At 45.2% G+C, this 19,499-nt stretch overlaps 1 pseudogene; it reads left to right on the forward strand.

Annotated features, from left to right (window-relative positions):
• LOC144180040 (uncharacterized) overlaps nucleotides 1–3,844 on the forward strand; it is a 115,784-nt pseudogene extending 111,940 nt beyond the window's left edge.
• Nucleotides 3,845–19,499: the final 15,655 nt, after the last annotated feature.

The raw sequence follows: 19,499 nt of genomic DNA on the forward strand, positions 1-19,499 counted from the left end.
CTCCGGGAGCGTGAATTTTTATTCTGATTTGAATCAGCTTGCATAGAGGAGCTTTCTGCTCTGAAGATAGCGACTTAGATTTTTATCGCTACCATGCAACATAGTTATTTGAGCCAGCACTACTAAAGGAGGTGCTCGGCCTTCTGCACTGTTCAGTAAACTTGTCAACAGGCATAGAGAACTAAGATTCGCCCAAGCTAACACAAAATATTCCCTGCTCTATAAGCTAAGTCTGGTGGAGAGCGGAACTGGGGACGCGAGAAAGATGACGTGCTGCCACCCATCCAGAAGGCCGGAGGACCATATGAACCAGGACAACTCCCACCGCAGAGCTTAGAATTCCGTGAATTCAGGAACAGGTCTTTCGCGCCCACAAGCTAAAATAGGAAAGAGAAAAAACCTCCACCATCATCGCTTGACCCTAAACTTGAATTGGTGCCGGTACTTTGTGGTTTTTCTAGATCTTGCGATATTATTTTAAAAAAGTGAGCCAATAGAAGACATTTCTCGTTTTTATTTCTTACGCAAGGTCATGTGTATTTTAGCTGGGTTGGCAGTGATATCTATTGATTCTTTTGCCACCTCTTCTGGCTGGGTGTAATGTTTCAGGCAACGGAAAAGCCACGCAAGAGCGCCAAGCGAAATTATGCCTTTCTTTGAGACGTCATCACTACTCTGGCTTTGTCTAACAGCGGTACAACATCTTTACGCAAAATCAAAATCGTTAGAAGTGAAGCACCGTAGGCTTATGAAAATTAAAAGGGCAGCCGAGCGTACTAACAAACAAGAATTGGGAACTCACAATCCCCTGAGATTGGTTATTCCTCTCTCACGAATGATTTGTAATCTACGAATTTAGGGATAAGTTTTCATTCCTCGAGGACGTTTTTTTTTTCTCTTTCACAATGTTCGCTTATCATCCGTTCCCTTCCTTTCTTAAAGCTGTTTGGGCACCAAATTGTTGCGTAGAGAGCGAAAGTAATTTTGAGCTGGGGGCAGGTGGCAGTTGTTATGAGATAAGTTTATCTTTCACTCCTATTTATGTTACAGTAGTTCGAAGGTTGAAACATGCATTTTGCCGTTGTGTTAGCAGTGCGTTACGTTGTGTGTTACTTGGTTTGACTAAAAACGTTTTTTTACCCCTGAGGGTCACGTAATAATGTAAGCCTAACATTCGTGCTTCAACCGCTTGATCAGTACATCGCCCAGAGAAAAGTGACGCAAGTGTCGGAGCTGGGTCATGGATGACTCTAACCACCAGATCAATAGCCGCCTGGGACATCCTTGTTAAGAAGCAGTGACCCCACTCCCGACAGTCCAAAGCGAATTCTCTCGCCACACAATGAGTGGTTTGCCCTGTTTCGAGAGACTTTCGGCCTTCAGCTCATGCTTGTTCTTTTTTGGCAACATTGTACTCACTGTTTCCTCGTATGAGGATGCGAAGAGGTCACCAATGTACCCATCGTTTTAAAGAAATGTTCCGTCTGGCGGCGGACAATGGAACGAGAGGGCTATATTTTGTGCTTCGGGAGCATCTTCTGTGCAATTTAACAATGCTTCAGTTGCATATAACAAGAACTATTGGAATATTACGAGGCAAGAATTGAGAAAAAGGGCGTTGATTTATATAACAAGAACTATTGCAATATTACGAGGCAAGAATTAGAAAAAGGGCGTTGATTTACTATAAAAACACACGTTTAACTGTAACCCGTTCGTCTTCCTCCTACAGCTCTGCCTGGGCCTGCTGCGTCTTTCCAGCGATGGTGACGATGGTGAGTTCACATTAACGGGATGTACGGGATTCAACGCAACCAGGCAGCACGTGTCGAACGAACTGCTTATCAATAGCTATCTACGGGACCCACACGAATCAACAAGCGCCCATTGATGACACGTGTGTTCAAGTGACAGCACCACCACACCTGGATTCTATAAAGGACGGATGCTACAGCCGGGTGGCCACTGTGCACAGTAGCACCGGCATTCCGCGTTCTAACCCGTTAGTCTTCTTCGTACAGGTGAGCAAAAACAAGGGTAGATGCTCTCGGTCAAGTGACCGCTTTTTGCTGGTGTTGCCGTGCCCGCGGCTGTGTGGAGTGCTGTATGAATGTTTTAAGTTTCTCAAGCTGTTGTTATGATGAGGTGGTGACGTAGATACCAATCCAGTGCAGGAGCTTACCAAAATTTACAATCAACTTAAGGAAATTTCCGACGACATTAAAGAAAATCAAAGAGGAGCGGTTATTAGATATAGACCGAAAATTGGAGACTTGCAAAATTAGAAGGTGACCTTGCGCGTTGTCAGACCTAGGTTAGGTTCATGCAAAGCACAATAGAAACACTGGAAAAAATAATCGAAGAACTCGACAATAGAAGCAGGAGAGGAAATCTAATCGCTTATGGTCTGCCGGAGGCAAAAGACGAAACCACCGAAACACTAAGAAAAATTGTGAACGAAGAGAACAGAAAAGACACGCTCGAGTTACACCCAATTGAGTTTGAGAAAATTCATCGTCTTAGTGACCAGTTCCTGATGAAACGCGACCGGTTATTTTTAAACTTTTGGATACGCGAAAGAAGGCGGTATTTTCGAAGCAATGCAAGAACCTCAAGGACACAAGGTACTCCATCGCAGAGGATTTCTCTCATAGAATATTGGATATGAGGTATATACTTGGGGATAGCGCAAAAGAAAACCAAGACAAAATAGATAATGTGTCGCTAGCCTTCGATAAACTCTACATAAACAATTGTGCCTTTGTGTGGAGCGACAAAAACGGAGAGAGGGTGCCTTTAGACGAAACAATTCGGCGAAACACGAACCCGACCAACAACCCGCAGCAGAGCGCAGGCAAAAAAATAACGCTGCTTAACCTAAATACACGAAGTATTCTGAACAAAATACAGGCACTACAAAATTTATTGCTGCTTCATGAACCAGCTATTGTGGCTATTACAGAAACTTGACTATCGCCGTCGGTGTACTATCATGAAATATCCCCCCCCCCCCCAAGAGAAAAAAAATATCTGGTTGTTAGTAAAGATAGGCCATCCCGTGTTGAGGCGTGGCACTGCTGATATAACGCTCTATATCGTACACCCTTCGTCCGCCAGTGCCAAACGCTGAGGCAATCTTCTGCAAAATTATTTGCAACGGCATTACAGTAGTAGCCGACTGTGTTTATCAATGACTGTATAACAAACATTCACAATTTCCTTGAACATCATGTTCGTAGCTCCCGTGTCATCCTTATGGGTGACTTTAACGTTCACGATATAAATTGGACTAACATGTGCAACGCATTCCCCGGTTCAAGTACTCTCATTGATATTATTACGCGGCGGCAGGACATAGGTGAGACGAACGATGTAATGGGGTGGAGCGATCTATTTACAGTATTTACAAGCGGCAATTGCAGAAGACGGGGGCTGTGTGGTTGGATGTGCCTGTACGGCGCTCAGCTTTGTTATTGGGGCCTCTCAACTGGGTAGCTCAAGGCAGCTCTTGGTCGACAAGCTCTTGCACCAGTATCTCATTTTTTCTTCGGGGCAAGGCTTTTCCCGTCGCGGAGAATCCGTCGGAAGCAACCAGTGCGAGTTCGATAATGTCCACGCAGCGCCGGAACGTTTTGACGTCGATAGCTGGGGTGAGGACGAGATTGGATGAGTATATACAGTGAAGTCCTTGCCGACGCATATGATGGTGATGTTCGTGATAAGCACCGGCCCCGGAACAGCTGTGACCACTGCCAACCCCACGAGGCAGCATCCAAAGCCCTCGGAGAAGCGCCGGAGGTCTGGGCGTGGGAACGTCGTCGGCTCTGCGTCTGGTCGTGGCTAGTCAGTTTGTCTGGTCTCGGCGGGCCATGGGCAGGGGACGCGGGGCTGGGAATGGTCGCGTCCATGGCTCACCGGGGCTGGGGCGGGCCCACGCTTTCCAAGAGCCAGGGTGAGACCGCTTCATGAGTCGAAGCGAGGTGAAGCTCGGGGCCGGGATTGTTCCCCGCACACTCCACCAAAATCTTACTGCGTCAAAGCTCCACCAAAATGGTGGCTGCGTCCACGCATCGGCATCGACGCAGCCGCCAAGGACAATGCAGCCGCGCCGGGCCGCCCCAGCCCAGTCGAGGCCAGAAAAAGACGATGTCCCCCGTCCCGTGTTCCCCAGCCCGAAATACGAGCATGAAGACCAGACGAAACGAGCCGTTCCCAGACAAACCGAAGATGTATTCCGCTGCCCTTCCGTCCGACTAGGCTCCTAGGCTCGAGGACCTTTGGTGCTTCGCTGCGGTTGGAGCAGTTGCTGTTGCTGGGCCGGGCATCAACACCGTCATCGTCATCCGTGGCGGCAAGTGATTCATCACTGCATTTTTCATCCCAACACTCATCCATCTTAAATCGCTAGTTCGCCTCGGCGTCAACCGGGACGGTCGTAATCGACCGGGGAGGTGATGTCACGGGACGGGACAATCCCCGTTGCACCATGGCCCAGCACGAAGGTAGACGACGAAGAAGAGCTGTGTGCGGGGCGCGGCCAGGGCGGGCTCGGTTATGGCTTGATGTCAATATCTCTTCACCATTATGTAAATACATCACTTCATCACTACATGGTCCGTGTCATCTGCCGCCACGTTACACTTGGTGGATTGTGCGGGTTTCTCCCCGTCCTAGCCACGGCATCGCTCCGTCTCATCACCGCTGCAAACATAGAGGGTACGCGGGCCCGTGTCGGGCAGCCCCACCCCGGCGCGACCAGCAAATGACGATATCCCCTCCCGTGTCCCCAGCCCGTGAGAAGCCGACCAAGAACCAAGACGCGACGAGATATTACCATTAAAGCACCCTGACGGGCTAGTTGGTCTGACATAATGGAAATAAACTGCGCGCTACAAGGGCGGGACAAAAGAAGAGGACCCACCTCACAGCGCTGTGTGGTGTGTCCTCTTCTTTCACCCCATCCTTGTAGCGCGAAGTTCACTTCCATTTAGATATGACCAGCTAAGACGTGTCGCCCAGCCGCGTCCCCAGCCTTTTCGTAAGGCGCGGTTCTTAGCACCCTCCTCGGTCCGTCGTGGCCATGTGGGCGTCGATGTTCGGGTCCAGTCAACATCGGAGGCCGCCATCGTCATTCGCCGTTGAAAGGACTTCAGTGTTTATACACATCGCATCTCATCCTCACCGCACACATCCATTCACGGCGACCGAGCGTGACCGGGACGGTCGTCTTTGGCCGCGGGGTGATATTACAAACAAGTCGACAATCCCCGATGTCCCACCACAGATGACGACGATGAAGTGGCTGACGCGCAGCCGGTGCGAGCTCGGCGATAGCGGCCATGTAAATAGTGTAAAATACATCATCCGCACCCCATGGTTTATGTCCTGTGCCACATAACAATATAATGCCGCATTTTAACCTCCGTCAAGTATAATCAGTTGAAACCTCAGAAGTCATTCAGCCAATAAGGAACCAGGGGGTAGATGAGCATTATGTAAGAATACAAGAGGATATCTACAATGGGTCCACAGCTACCATCACCCTCCATAAGGCGAGCAGTAAAACACCTATAAGGAAGGATATCAGACAAGAACACACAATCTCTCCAATGTTATTCACAGCCTGTTTACAAGAAGTATTCAGAACGTTGGATTGGGAACAGGTGGGAGTAAGGGTTAATGGACAATACCTCAGTAACCTCAGATTTGCTCATGACATTGCCTTGCTAAGGAATTCGGGGGACGAATTGCAAAGCATGCTTTCCGCACTGGACGAACAGAGTAGAACCGTGGGCCTGAAAATTAATATGCAGAAGACTAAAGTAATGATCAATAACCTCCGGACAGCACAGCGGTTTGAGATAGGTGGCGAGGGAGTGGAAGCGGTAAGCGAATATATCTACTTAGGCCAAGTTGTGACGCCGGATTCCAACCATGAGGCGGAGATGATTACAATGATAGGAATGTGGTGGAGTGCATACGGCAGACATCTACAGATAATGAATGGCAGCCTACCAAGAAAGTGTATTGCAGATGCATGTTACCGGTACTCACCTGCGGAGCAAAAACTTAGAGGCTCACTAAGAGGTTCAACTTAAATTGAGAACGACTGAGTGGGCAATAGAGCGGAAGATGATAGCTGTAGCATTAAGGGACATGAAGAGAGGGGAGTGGCTCAGGGAAGAAACGCGTGTTAAGGACATATTAGTAGAACTAAAGAAGAAGAAATGGACGCGGGCAGGGCATGTAATGCGAAGGCAAGATAACCGTTGATCATTAAGGGTAACAGAGTGGATCGCTAGAGACTGCAAGCGTTGCAGGGGGCGGCAGAAAGCTAGATGGGCAGATGAGATCACGAAGTTTGCGGGGATAAATTAGTCGTTGTTAGCACAGGACCGGGATAATTCGAGAATAATGGGAGAGGCCTTTGCCCTGCAGTGGGCGTAGATAGGCTGATTATGATGATGGTGATCATAATGAGTTGTACAGCCACCGACGTGTGCGCAAGGCGCAGCATCAAGCATCCCAGACTTATTCTTTCTCAGCCATCAGCCTGAACCACATCAGCACTCGATTAACGTTGTAGATGGTATCTCAGACCAGAAAATGCGAATCTCTCGACTTACACGCGGCCATCACTTTCACATGCGATCTACCCGAACGCCGGAAGCTATTTCAGTCAAGCGGATGACGGTCCCATATTCACCTACCTTGCGCATGAATTCCCCACATTCTCAGAAATCGCTGGAGAGTCTCGCACGTACGTCAATACCCTCTGCCTTCAGTTTAGGAACATCGTTTCACATTATATTTGTTCGAATAACTTCATTCCCTGAGACTACCACGGCCCCGTAAAAACAGTACCTGAATCACACGCGAAGTTATACATGCCTAAAAAAAGGTCAAAAGGTTGCCTAAATCTTTGAAGAAAACAAAGCGCGCTCTCCTAATGCACCTAACCTGAGACTCGCAATCGCGAACTTGAAGTCCAAATTACAAGAAGCAAAACAGAACTATTTTAAATTAATCTTCCCTTCATTCGCAAAAGATAGCCCACGTACATTTTGGAAACACATCCGCCCTCCCAGAACAGACACCCGAGATTTTTCTCCAGAGGAAAAAACTCCATTTTCACAAAAGAAAACTGCAAAACCCCAGACCTTCCTTTTGCTGATAGCATTTCAATTGGCCCCTTAGATTTTCACTGATGAGGGAATTCTGATCCTCTTGCTGAACGTCGACCCTAAAAAGCATGCTGGGCCAATGAAATCTCCAACAATTTTCTCAGACGTTATGCGGAATGGTGCTGCCGGTACCTAGGTCTTGTCTTCTGTAAGTTTTTATCTTCTTAAAGTTTCCCGATCATTGGAAAAAAGAAAAGGCTACACCGCTTCCTAAAACAGGCAACAGCGAAAACCCCTCTGATTTCATACCCATCTCACTAAGTAGAACATTATGTAAAGTACTTGAATACATCATTCTGAAGCACATAACACTATTCCTAGAGATAAAAGGCACCTTATCACCTTACCAACACAAATTTAGAAAAGGGCTATCCACAACAACGCAGCTAACTGAAGTTGTACAAGACCTCGCTTTTTCTATTATGAACCACTCGCAGACAGACTTAATACTACTATATTATTCGGAAGCATTTGATTCAGTATGCCATATAAATTAGACGCAAAGCTCGAAACTATACTCGGAACCGGAATCCTAACAAACTGCTTAGAAGTCTTTTTATTCGGGCGCTCGAAATTTCTAATCTTTGAAAACTTACAATCCCGTAACCTCCGGAGTCCTGTAACATTCGGAGTCCCCAAGGGCTCAGTTTTTGGCCCACTCATCTTTCTTATATTTATAAATGACATAACCACGAACATGTCATGTTAAATCAAACTTTTCGCTGACGACTGCATTATGTGCCAAGCAATCGACAGTTCCAAAGAGCAGGTCGCGCTAGAGGAATCTCTAAACTAACTAGATAACTGGTGTACTAAGTGGCAAATGAAGATTAACATACGGAAAACCGTGTGTATGACCGTAACGAGAAAGAAAGAACCCGTGAATTATGCTTACAACAACACGGCACGCAACTGGTGAAAGTTCATCAACAAAAATATTTAGGCATAATTTTATCATCTAACCTTATATTGGGCTCCCACATCGTTCACATTACACCCACTGCGTTGCGCAAGTTATTTTTTATTAAAAGGTGTTTTAGGGTCGCCCCAAAATCAGCTAAGCTTTTAGCCTGCACCAAATATATCAGACCAGTATTCGAATAGGACAGCCCAGTATGGTTCCCGTATACTCTCACTAACACAAAAACACTGTAAAAGGTACAGACGCAAGCCGTGAGATTGATCTTCAACACATATAAACGTACTGACTCACCAACTAATGTGCTAATGGACTGTGGACTTCACGCACTAGAGTTTAGAGCTAAACCATCCTGTCTAAACTATCTCTTTCAACTATTGCACAATCATTATCCAATCGACGCATAAAAGTTTATCGACCGTTCAGAATCCCGGCAAACAAGGCGAAAACACGCGCATACCTTGACTGAATACTCTTCCAATAATGACGCCTTCAAATCTTTCTTCTTCCCGCTTGCCATTCGAGAATGGAATCGCTTGGACCCATACGTAACTGACACACATTCATTAAGAGATTTTTTGTCGAGAATCGCTAACATTACCAATTAACAGGAATGTAAAGCATGCAATTCTAATGTTTATGAAGTGTGGATTTGAATGTTGCGTATTCTGCACACTGCACGGTGAGCACACCTAAAATTGCGTATAGATAACGTACAGCATCGTGTTCAGCCGCTGCGAATTTTGACTGTACTTACTTTTCTGTAACGTATTTATCCTGTGAATTCAGTAAGTATGACTGGCTCCGCAATGTTCTTTATTTTTTGTTTTCTTGCTTGTAAGTAAATACTGTATACCCACATGCGAAAACTTCCCGTAGTGTAATTACTTGTTGACTCATGATTTTGTGACACTTTTACGGTTCCCCCTTGCGCGGTCCTGTTTGTTGTGGTTTGTACAACGTATGGTTAGTCTGTATATCAATCTTTTTTCTTAGGTAAGTTGCTTTTTTGGCCCACTTGAGTGCACTTCCCCTGTTGGCATCCTTAATAAATTAACGAACCTGGACTTATGATGCGTATATTATGCGTTACTCAACCCTTGTACATGTTTCCCTTCCTTTGTATCCTTGATAAATATGTGTAATCTCGATTGATTGATTGATTGTGGGGTTTAACGCGCCGACGCAACGCAGGCGTTGAGGCGCGCCGTAGTGGAGGGCTCCGGATTAATTTTGACCACCTCGGGATCTTTATCGTGCGCCGAAATCTCGCACACACGGGCGTTTTTGCTTTTCGCCTCCATCAGAAAAGCGGCCGCCGCGGCCGGGAATCGAACCCGCGACCTCGTGCTCAGTAGCGCAACGCCTTAGCCACTGAGCCACCGCGGCGGGTAATATGTGTAATCTCAAAAATATCATGCTTGCATCATAAGTCACCTAAATCTTTGTACTTGTTTCGACTTTTTTTGCGTTTTCTACCGACTTAGTACTTTTTTATGTATATGTTGCACCCTTGCATGCCCGCCGGCCTTTTTCTCGAAAATACACTGGTAGTATTAGCAAATAAATAAATAAACAAATAAATAAATAACACCACATGAAGTAACGCAAAAATATGTTACTTCGGAACAAACACCTTAATGTATTTCTGGTCAAAGCAATCACATTTTTGTGGCATTGGTATTGGAAGAAACTAGAGAAAAAAGTTGTTTCAAGCGAAGAGGGATCAATATCGCGAAGGTAATTTTGCATTCCTTATTTTTTTCTAACCAGCCAAATAGTGCACAATGATTATTGAATAAAAGGGGTACTAAATGGATACCATACGTTTGGAAAATCCGTAGGTGACGTTACGCTAAACAGCAGAACTATGATGATAAGAACTTCGTTGACTCGAATTTAGGCGCGGACAAGTGCTCGATGGAGGTTTAGTTAAACTGGTAAACAGCAGTACATACCACAACGCAAAATTACTAAATGCCGTTTACGGAAAAACTCAGTAAAAAAACCGCTAGAATTCAGAGGAATGGCTAAACTTCGCTATAAGAACGCCGTGGGTTTAAGTCTCACTGGTCTCCGTCAACACCTATACTTTTGTTATTACAGACAAAGCGCCAATGCATCACAATTGAGTGATTTTACAAAAGCAACTAGCCTATAATAAGATTGCAGTTGTTAGTTTTCCGGCCTTGAAACCCACCCTGTTTCGAAGTGTTAAAACCTGGATTCTGACAGTCTTCTATTACAAACCCTCCTGAGTTTTTAGACGCACGCATTTGCTAACAACCACGAAGAATTGTGGAACCTAAGCCATAACCAGCTTCGTTTTAGTAGGGTTACCGCAGATTTCTGTAACAGTTTTCTTCACGTAGATACTCACGTTTTAAAGAACGACGACGATTGTGCAACGTTGATAACGTCACTGTAAACTAAATAATTACAGCAGGTCAAGGAAACTCGGTGTAATGATGCAGAGTGTGTAATGGCCCATTGCCTAATTCTTCTGAGAAAAGTTTAAACGAAACCAGAGTTTCTCTTTTAGGCGGACTACTCGCTATATCGTTAGATTTGACGTTAGATATGCTTGCATACGCGGTACAAAGGTGAACAAAACTACACCACAAAAAGCCTTGTTGTATATTTTGAAACAAAGCCAACGAAGTTCGAATACCGCTACTACCAATATTATTAATGTGCTTCTCAGAACTTCCAAGAAAGACGAGTTACGCGCAATAGTTGTTAATTTGTCAGCGGAACCTGGCACCCTGTCCTTAATGGCCCTCACGTAGTCGTGGTGTAATACTACTTAGGCAAAATCATGAATTGATATTGTTAAATACACGTAAACGGGTGAGTTGAGAGCGTAGAAACGGGATCTCCGCTTGATCGGAGTCTCTAGCAGTCCACTGCACCGTCAGTCCACACGCTGACGATAGGAGCCAGTCGAAAGATCTCCCAGATGTGACTGGCGATTGTGACCGGCTACGGGTGAGCCATTTATTGTTGCTCCGAAGAAGGGTGCGCCCTTCTCGTGGATTCTTGACGTAGACAACTGAAAATTCGACCCCAGATTCTGGGGTCGAATACCATCATCTGGTGAAAAGTTTCCTCTCACAACATTTATGCGGGAGCATCGTGGTCTTTGAGGGTCATCTCCGGCACTTGTAAACCATGGCCTAGGGTGAGTTCTTGTAAGCCTGAAGCAAATATATCGTAGGGTCTATCCCGTAGCCTACGTTCACGGACGTATAGTCATTACTCAGACCTGATATACGTTATAGAATAGTAAAGTGCAAAATATCGCTATGGCACCTACGAGAGGGGCCGTCTCACCGTGTCGGAATATCGAAAAAAAAGGTGCGTAAGTCGAAATTGTAACTTTCAGAAGTTTTATGCCATCAAAAGACAACCAGATAAATAGTTTGTGAATGTGTTTAAGGTACACTTAATACCCAAAATAAAGCTTGGCATAAAGTTCCTCAGCCGAAAATAAAATTAGAAGCACGATTGTCGATGGAGCAAGATATACTTTTACGTTACCCCAAATCACACAGCATCGCGTATGTGCCGTTCGGGTCTTCGGTGATAAGATCATATCGTGCGCCTATAGAAAACAAGTCATTTCCTGCCCCCATTGAAGTCCTGCAGAGAAATGGAAATGTACCGACCACTCGAAGATGTTCTCCTAACTTTTGAGCATCCCTTGGAGAAATTGAACGCATGCGGTTTGCTCTTCCACGATGGGCCACTTTCGTAGCGCCTGTCGCTTTTCGAATCCCCTGCTGCTCCGCACAGACGCGTTTTGTTGCAATTAGCTGTTCAGGCGTAGGAGGTTCTTGCACACCGGTCGTGGCAGGCTCAGGAGATTCACCGTCTCGGAATAAATCAACCAGTGAACGATGAGTGCTAAAACCTGCGTTGGATATTCTGTTGCCGATCTTATAGGTATTGGGTGCAGCGGTGTAAAACGAGCGAAAAAAGGCTAAGCTTTGCTGTGGCGACTGCGTGTTCAGGAATATCTTTCTGGTAGACAGCGGCTAAAAAGCATAAATTTGTATTTTGTAATGCTTCCAAAGAAAACAAGAATAACGGCTTGTTTTGACGGCCCATACTATAAAACAACAAAGACAGAGCAGCAGTCGTTTTCTTTCAGATGATGGCTCACTGAACATTGCGGCTTCCTCTAGAAATGCATTTCTGTCATGCACTTTCTTCTTTGTTTCAGTCTAAGTAGTGGTTTTTGTGAAGCACGACTACAAACATGAAATTACGGGGACTGTGATCAACATAGATGTCAACATAAAAGACCCCCAAAAGGAAATAACTGTGAATTTCTGTTTATGTATAAGGGTAGCAAATTCCTACGCTTTGAACGATTGCCGTATACTTCTACTAGCGGTAGTACTCGGTGCTGCCCGGGTGGGCCATTATACTAATGACACAAATTGGTATAACACGTGTTCAGTTATTTTTTGGTTGTCATAATTGACTAGTTCATCGTGCAGTGGTACACGCTCAGGAAATCCTACCTCCTGTTCGTACATATATGCTCCAACCGCTGGAAGGTCGTGGTAATGCGAAACGTCTGAAGGTCGTGTTTCACTGCAACGCTCGCTAAGCAAATTGCACCAAGGTGGTGCACTCAAGCGAGGGAGTGAATGAGTGAAAAACATTTTTTGAGCCGGTGAAGTGGGTGTGGTTCCCTATTCCAGAAAGCCATTTTATGAGCTGGCAGCCTTCACTCTGGAGGAAAAAGTGTGTGGATATCTATATCCCTGGTACTCCCCAGGTTCTGCCACAGCTCATGGGTTGGAAGCGTGGATGGAGGAGGGGTAGGTTGGGGTTTTGCTTGCACTCTAATGTGATATCAGGAAGACCGGCCGGTTGTAAATAGAACGCATTCCAGAGGAGGTTGCGTTGGGAACATGCGATGGAGGCTGACTAAGTGAGGATAGGTAATCTTACCCATGAGGAGTGCTATCTCAGCAGTTTACGAACGATGCTCATAGACGATGGAGGTCGACTGAGTGAGGCAAGGTATTCTTACCCATGAGTAGTGCTATCTAAGCAGGTCAGAACGATGCTCATTGGTCACAGTTTTATGATCATTAACATGAGCCCACTACGGGAGGCGCGGGGTTGCAGGAAGTCCCAACAGATGGCAAGCATTGTGCGAACGCGGGAAAATTCAGCTGAATTCCACGCCCAGAGGCGTGTAAAGTAAAAACCCTCGCTTGCCTTTTTATCCGCATGGTAGGACAAAACCCTGAAATTGATTTTTGGGTAATTGGATGGGGAGCATTTGGAAGCAAAAACGAATGGGATGTATCAAATAACTGTGAGGTTATTGTCGAATGAGTAAACACACAAACTTTTCCCGAAATCCTGCTTGCCTCTGTTAGGTGGGTGTTATAGAAAAATGCTCTAGAACTGTGTTTAGATACATGAGTAAGTTACCGATCTGAACAAAAACCAGTAGAATATTTCATAGGACGTTCGATAAAAACATTATTATCTCAAGATTTTTTCACCGCTTTTCACTCTTCCCATGGTTTATTTTTTACAATTTTCAGCAATATTGACCACCAACACCGTAATCACAATCTGCTCATGAAATATGAAGCCGTTTGAAACAACAGTTTGGCTAGGTGTGGACATTCCCTGTTAGGCCTTTCTGGCTCGTCAGCCATGTCCTTTGTGAAAAACGATTTGGCCCCTTTAGCGGCGTCGCGTGGCGAGATCCTTAAAAACAATTCTTTGCATTTGTATGAGTAACAGATGCTAGTAAAAATCAGTTGGATACATGAATCGTTGAAAGATTTTTTTTAGGAATCTTTAGGAGCACCATTTTTTTCCCGAATGCGGAATCTCCTCGATAATTTTTGTTAGGGAGAAATCCAAAAACAACTTTTTAGATGTGCTTAAGGGCTACATATATAAGCGAAAAGCATTTAAAATTGTGAACGGGTGAAGGAGGTAATCACGAATTAAGAAAACACACTTTATTCCTAACCCACGGTTAGGCGTATCATTTCCAAAAGTCCCCTCTTAGTGAGCCTTTACGCCCAGTCTCAAACCTACTCCCGAAATTTCAAGTCTCTAGATGTAGCAGTTTTCGCTGGGCGTTAATGAGTTAGTCAGTCAGTAGTCGGGCACTTGATTTTATAGGTGTAAATTATATGGTTGAGCTGAATGCTATATTATTAGGCATAACGTACGGAACATGGCAGCAGGGGCAGCAATCAACCGCAGCGTAACCTGAGCTCTGTCCTCCCTGTTACCTTGACGAGACGCGCCATTGACCCATTCCCGTTGGTGCAAGATTGCACAGATGACGACGCTGCACCCTTCCGTGCGACGTGCTGCAGATCAGAGATGTCGCGGCAGGGGAAGGATTACGTGCAGCTGCTGCCGTTTGCCTGCCGCTGAGCACCACTCGCTCACCTTTTTTTGCCAGCGGATAAACTCGAAGTGCGCTTGACTATCTTTTTTTCTAAAGCCATTTCTCTACCTTAATCACACCCAGCAGCAACCAAGTCAAGACTTTTTATGAAAGGCCTGAAGGAAAGAGAAAAACAAGCATTTTAAAAATGTTGCTTACTTAGCATCGTGCAAGGATGACGGTGTGGAGTTCATTCCAACCAATTGACTACTCGCGAGTTTGTCATTTTAAAGCAATCAGTCACACAAATCGCTGCTGATTTCCACGACATCAATCACTCGCAACGCCGGTGCGTGATAAGCAGGTGACTCTGGCAAGTCTACGATGTTTATTGCACACGCCTGTGATTTTCTTGAAAAGGGACCAGAGTCGCGAGCCTTCATGCCCTGTAGCGGGAACCGAGGTTGCTGGCATTGCCTAACCTCAACCACCGCGGCCACCAAAACCACCACCGTCATAATAATAATCATCATCGTCACCGTTGTCTTCGTAGTCATGTTCATCATCATCATCAAAAGAAGAAGCATCACTCTCCTGCCGCCTACTTAAGAACAAAGGCATTGCAAAAAAGGTGTCCCGTCTAATGCATAATTAATTGTGATGGAATAATGCATTAGTTCTCGATGCCCCTGGGTTGACCACAACGACAGGCAACTGAAAGTCAAAGCTTATATTTGTAAGTTTTCTGGAGCCACTTGCGCCGCTTTTGCCCTTACAGTTCCCGTGAGCACAAAAATAAAGGCAGAAAAAGTCTATACAGTGACCCTTTCACACAAAACTATGTATTCTTGAATTTCTCAGTGGGATCAGCGAAGCAGTGATTTTTGAAATAAAAGCACCCCTTTGTAGTGATAAGAAGTTACAGGGGCAAAGTATATGAATAAACATTTTAGCTAGTAAGTGTGGAGTATGAAACATCATGCATCCATCTGTGTAACGACGACGATGGTTCAACGTGAAGCTCTCAGGTGATAAATTTTAGGTGGTCCATGAATGATAATTCAGAAACATATAAAGTAAGCTTAACAAATCACAACCTAGGTCATGTTCGTTTCAGTAATTGTAAATAAATGGAAATATCAACACTGTGCTTATCGTGTAAGCATGCCTGTTTTTTCCTTCCTTGCTAAAGGCGAATTGTTTGGGTTTTATTTCAGCGTTTCTCTTGAAAAAGCTATGAGGACCTATCGAGTACAGCATTTAAATTATCAACTCAGTTGTAGCTCTTGTAACATTGGGGATTGAAAGCGTGTGATGTCAACTCTTTAAATCAGGTAATTTCTTCATAAGGACATTTCAAAGATGCAGGTATACCGTAAATGTTTGTGTTAAAAATGTATGCACGAAAATAAAAAATTATCCGTTACCTTCACGCATTTTCCTAACCTGCTCCATACAAAGAAATCGACATAACCGAGGCCGTGAAGAATCACCTAGCAGTGGGAATTTAGCTATCCTCATCGAAGCCATTGGAGCTGCTCCTCCGCCTAATTATTAGCTAATCATGAATGATCCTCCGTTTCAGTACGACCTCCTCGCCATCGGCACTTTATTCCCTCAAAATTAACAGAGGCCGTTATGCCAATATAGTCGTGTTTCAAAACATCGACATCCAGTGTGAGCAACTGGAGCGCTTGTATATTACGGCAGGATGATTGGCTGCGAGGTGTACTTCAACAACTTTTCCTGTTTGGCGACAACCCAAATAGGTAACAAGCTAGGAGAAAGAGCCTCATGTATCACGAACCGTGACAGTCGTAACCTCCAGTACGCTTTGACAGGCAGTCGCCGTTCATATTGAACCGGAAGGCAAATCTTCCGCTTAATACCTACTGGAATTCTGCCCTGGTAATACGCAAGCTGGCCTTTATCCTTCTTTCACTAAAATGAATCGGCATACTTTTGTGCAAGCATTCGGGGCAACTGCATTTTGCAATAGCTTTAACAGGCTGGCTTCTGCTCGAAGCGATGAACTTAAGGCTCGGTTTTAACAACCTCAAGGCGCGCTTTTTTAAAGGGGCCCTGCAGCACTTACCACCGACTACTAGGAATGTATTTTGAGAAATCTCCTCCCGCAAGAGGTATGAAAATCGCTTCGCTATCACCGAAACTACGCGCGATGAGAAATCGCTTATAATCATTCCCTCTTAACTCGACCACGGACAACGTGACGAAAGCTCCGCGATCTCTCCCGGAAATGGGAGCGGCTCGCGGCGTTGTCCTCCGTGGCATTCGATATATCAGAGGCCGGCGAGTTTTCTCCTTTTCTCCGCAACCTGGAGGAGTCTATTTCCGGTCCGGTACCACATAAAAGCAGGCATGGGTGCCTGCTCGCAAGCACGCACTCGGGCTGGTAGGGCGTTTTTGAAGACATAAACGTTTGTTGTCGAGTGGTCTGGTTGAAAAAGAAGTTTTGATCCTATGACTCAAACTACGCGCGCACTCAGAAAACAAGAAAAAAACGCCAAAATGTGCCTACAGGTGCAGGCATAGAAGAGGTTCGTACACAGCGCCGACAACGGCGGATGGTCACAGAAAATTCGACAAATTAGCCCCGAACTTGCCCGATGACCACCGATCGTACAACCATTGCATGAATGACGTCATTCAGGCCATGCCATGGGTGCATAATGAGCAGAACTGAAGAGAGCGCGGTTAGTTTTTCCGTGAATTTCACAGTGATATGCGCACTCACCGCTTCACCTGCACGAGTGACGTTCGGCTCAAGTATTTCGTTAGCATAAGCTAAGCTTCGCGCAGGTTTACCTACACTGCTCAAACAGCGTTGCAGGGTCCCTTTAAGGTTCGAGAAGGTATTGGCGTTGAAATTGAACATGCCAACACTGCGTTGCAGCGGCTGCCAAAAGAGATCTGGAGAAAAACTCAGTCAGTCATCCTGTAGGCATTCCGAGGGTGTGAAAAAAACGCAAATGACAAAAGCTTGCGATTGTTGTGCTCCATATTATTCCGATGTAAATTAAAAAGAAAGTATGCCAGTAGTAAGTGACAAGGTAAAGTATGCGTTGAGGAGGTAAAAAACAAAATAGCATCCTACGCATCATCTGAGGCCTTGCATTTGGCTGTAGCCATAAAGAAAAACCAATTTAAGAAGAAGTCATTGGTGTTTATATCGGCAATATATATTCATAAAAGCTCACGGCAACAGTTATTTAGTATGAGCATCGAAGTAGGACATCAATATTTCCTCAAATGCAATTCTAATAATTTCTCGTAACACCGACTAAAAGGATCACTATCAAATCTTCATTCATTTTGGTAATGCCGACATGGGGATCCTGACGTCATTCAAGAAGATTAATTCGGCAGTATTGTTGTAGCAAACACCACTGACTTTAAAAATGAAAAATAAAAAAACAGGGCTTAACCTTTTTATAACCATACCCTTTACTGAGCTGTTCATTCAATGCAACTGCATTTTCGCATTTTCTTAAGGGTGCTCAGTGACATTACCGACCATTTCTATATCAGCAGCTGATTTGTCATACTGCAGTGATCACAATAGTGTCGGAGGCCGACAAATGAACTTGATGTGTTTCCTAGCATTGCTACACTCACATAATTTTTCGTTACACTATTTGCCATTAGGTCTTTTCAGGGTAGCATTACATGAGTTAGCAGCTCAGCGCTTTCTGGTTGCCGATAAGAAGTTATTTTATTATGATTGCCTAATGAGTGCTGCCTAAATCAGAGGACTACGGCGTACCAGTGTTGTACGAAACGGCGTTACAAGGAACGACGTTCCTGGAACTAGTTCCTTTTTGGAGGAACGGAGTAACGCCACCGTTCCATTAGGGGCGGTGGAACTGTAACGGTAACTCGTTACGTTTTTAAAGGAACGGCAGGAACGGCGTTCCTGCCGTTACATCGCTACGATTTGGCTGTTTTTGGTGTCAAGGCTCGAGTACAAAAATTCACAAGTCGCTACTGCATTTCTCTGCCCGCCCTTCAGCCGTAAGTGCTTCCTCGAAGGTCAAAGGCAGAAGAACAACCACGCGGCAGGCCGCAGCTTGTGCTTGCTTTCATGCTGGTTGAACTTGCGCTGCGTTCGACGGGTGAATAGCGTAGCCGCGAGAATGCTTTTCACCTTTCATCGTTTGCCTGGGGAGGCCAGGACAGCGTCTGGCCGATAGAATTGGTCCCTGGCGGGGAATGATTGTCTAATACGGGATCCAGAGATTTCGGTGTCTTACATTAACGCGCAGGACGTTTCGGTGCGGGCATTTCTGTGCACGGACATTTTGGTGCACGACGTCTTGGTCCAGACATTTCGAGTCACGGGATGTCAGAGGCATTCTTTGAACATTTTAGCTTTATTAGTGTAATTTCGTGACTTGATATGATTTTACATTCGAGACTTGTGCTTGCGCCGCCGTGTGTGGAAACGAACGCTAAACACTGGCGGAGCATTGCCACGTAAAACCCAATATCTATAGTAGATGGTAAAAATCAACGTTGTTAATTTGCATCCATTCAACCTTTTTTTTAACATTCACGTGAACAATCCTACTACTTTAAGTGTTATCAAAGCGCTTTGCTTTCACTCCAGCCAACGGTGCAAGACGCTGCTGCTTTTACTCCATCCTTCCCCCCCCCCCAACAAAACATACGCGAAAAAAAAAACAGAAAAAGGAGGTAGGTTAAGCGCGTGTGCATTCCGTTTTAATTATTTTCTCAATCAATCTCGTATTCGTTGTATTCGGTGTCGGTTCTATTTAAAACTAACCAACCAACGATCGCACTTACGGTGGCGTTACCTAAGGGAGTGGAAGGCTGAGCCCCGCCGGCTACCAGCCCGCTTGGTAGAGAGAGAGGGGTGTCACTTGTGGTTCATCATTGCGTCAACTGGACTTCGAAAACTTGAAGACGACTGTTGCCGCTCTCGTCACACTAGCCTATTCAATTTTTTCGCTCCTTATAATGGGAGGAAGCGATG

This window comes from Haemaphysalis longicornis, unplaced genomic scaffold, assembly GCF_048455015.1.
Source record: "Haemaphysalis longicornis isolate Haplotype H1 unplaced genomic scaffold, Haemaphysalis longicornis Haplotype H1 scaffold_4, whole genome shotgun sequence".
NCBI classification, from domain to species: domain Eukaryota; kingdom Metazoa; phylum Arthropoda; class Arachnida; order Ixodida; family Ixodidae; genus Haemaphysalis; species Haemaphysalis longicornis.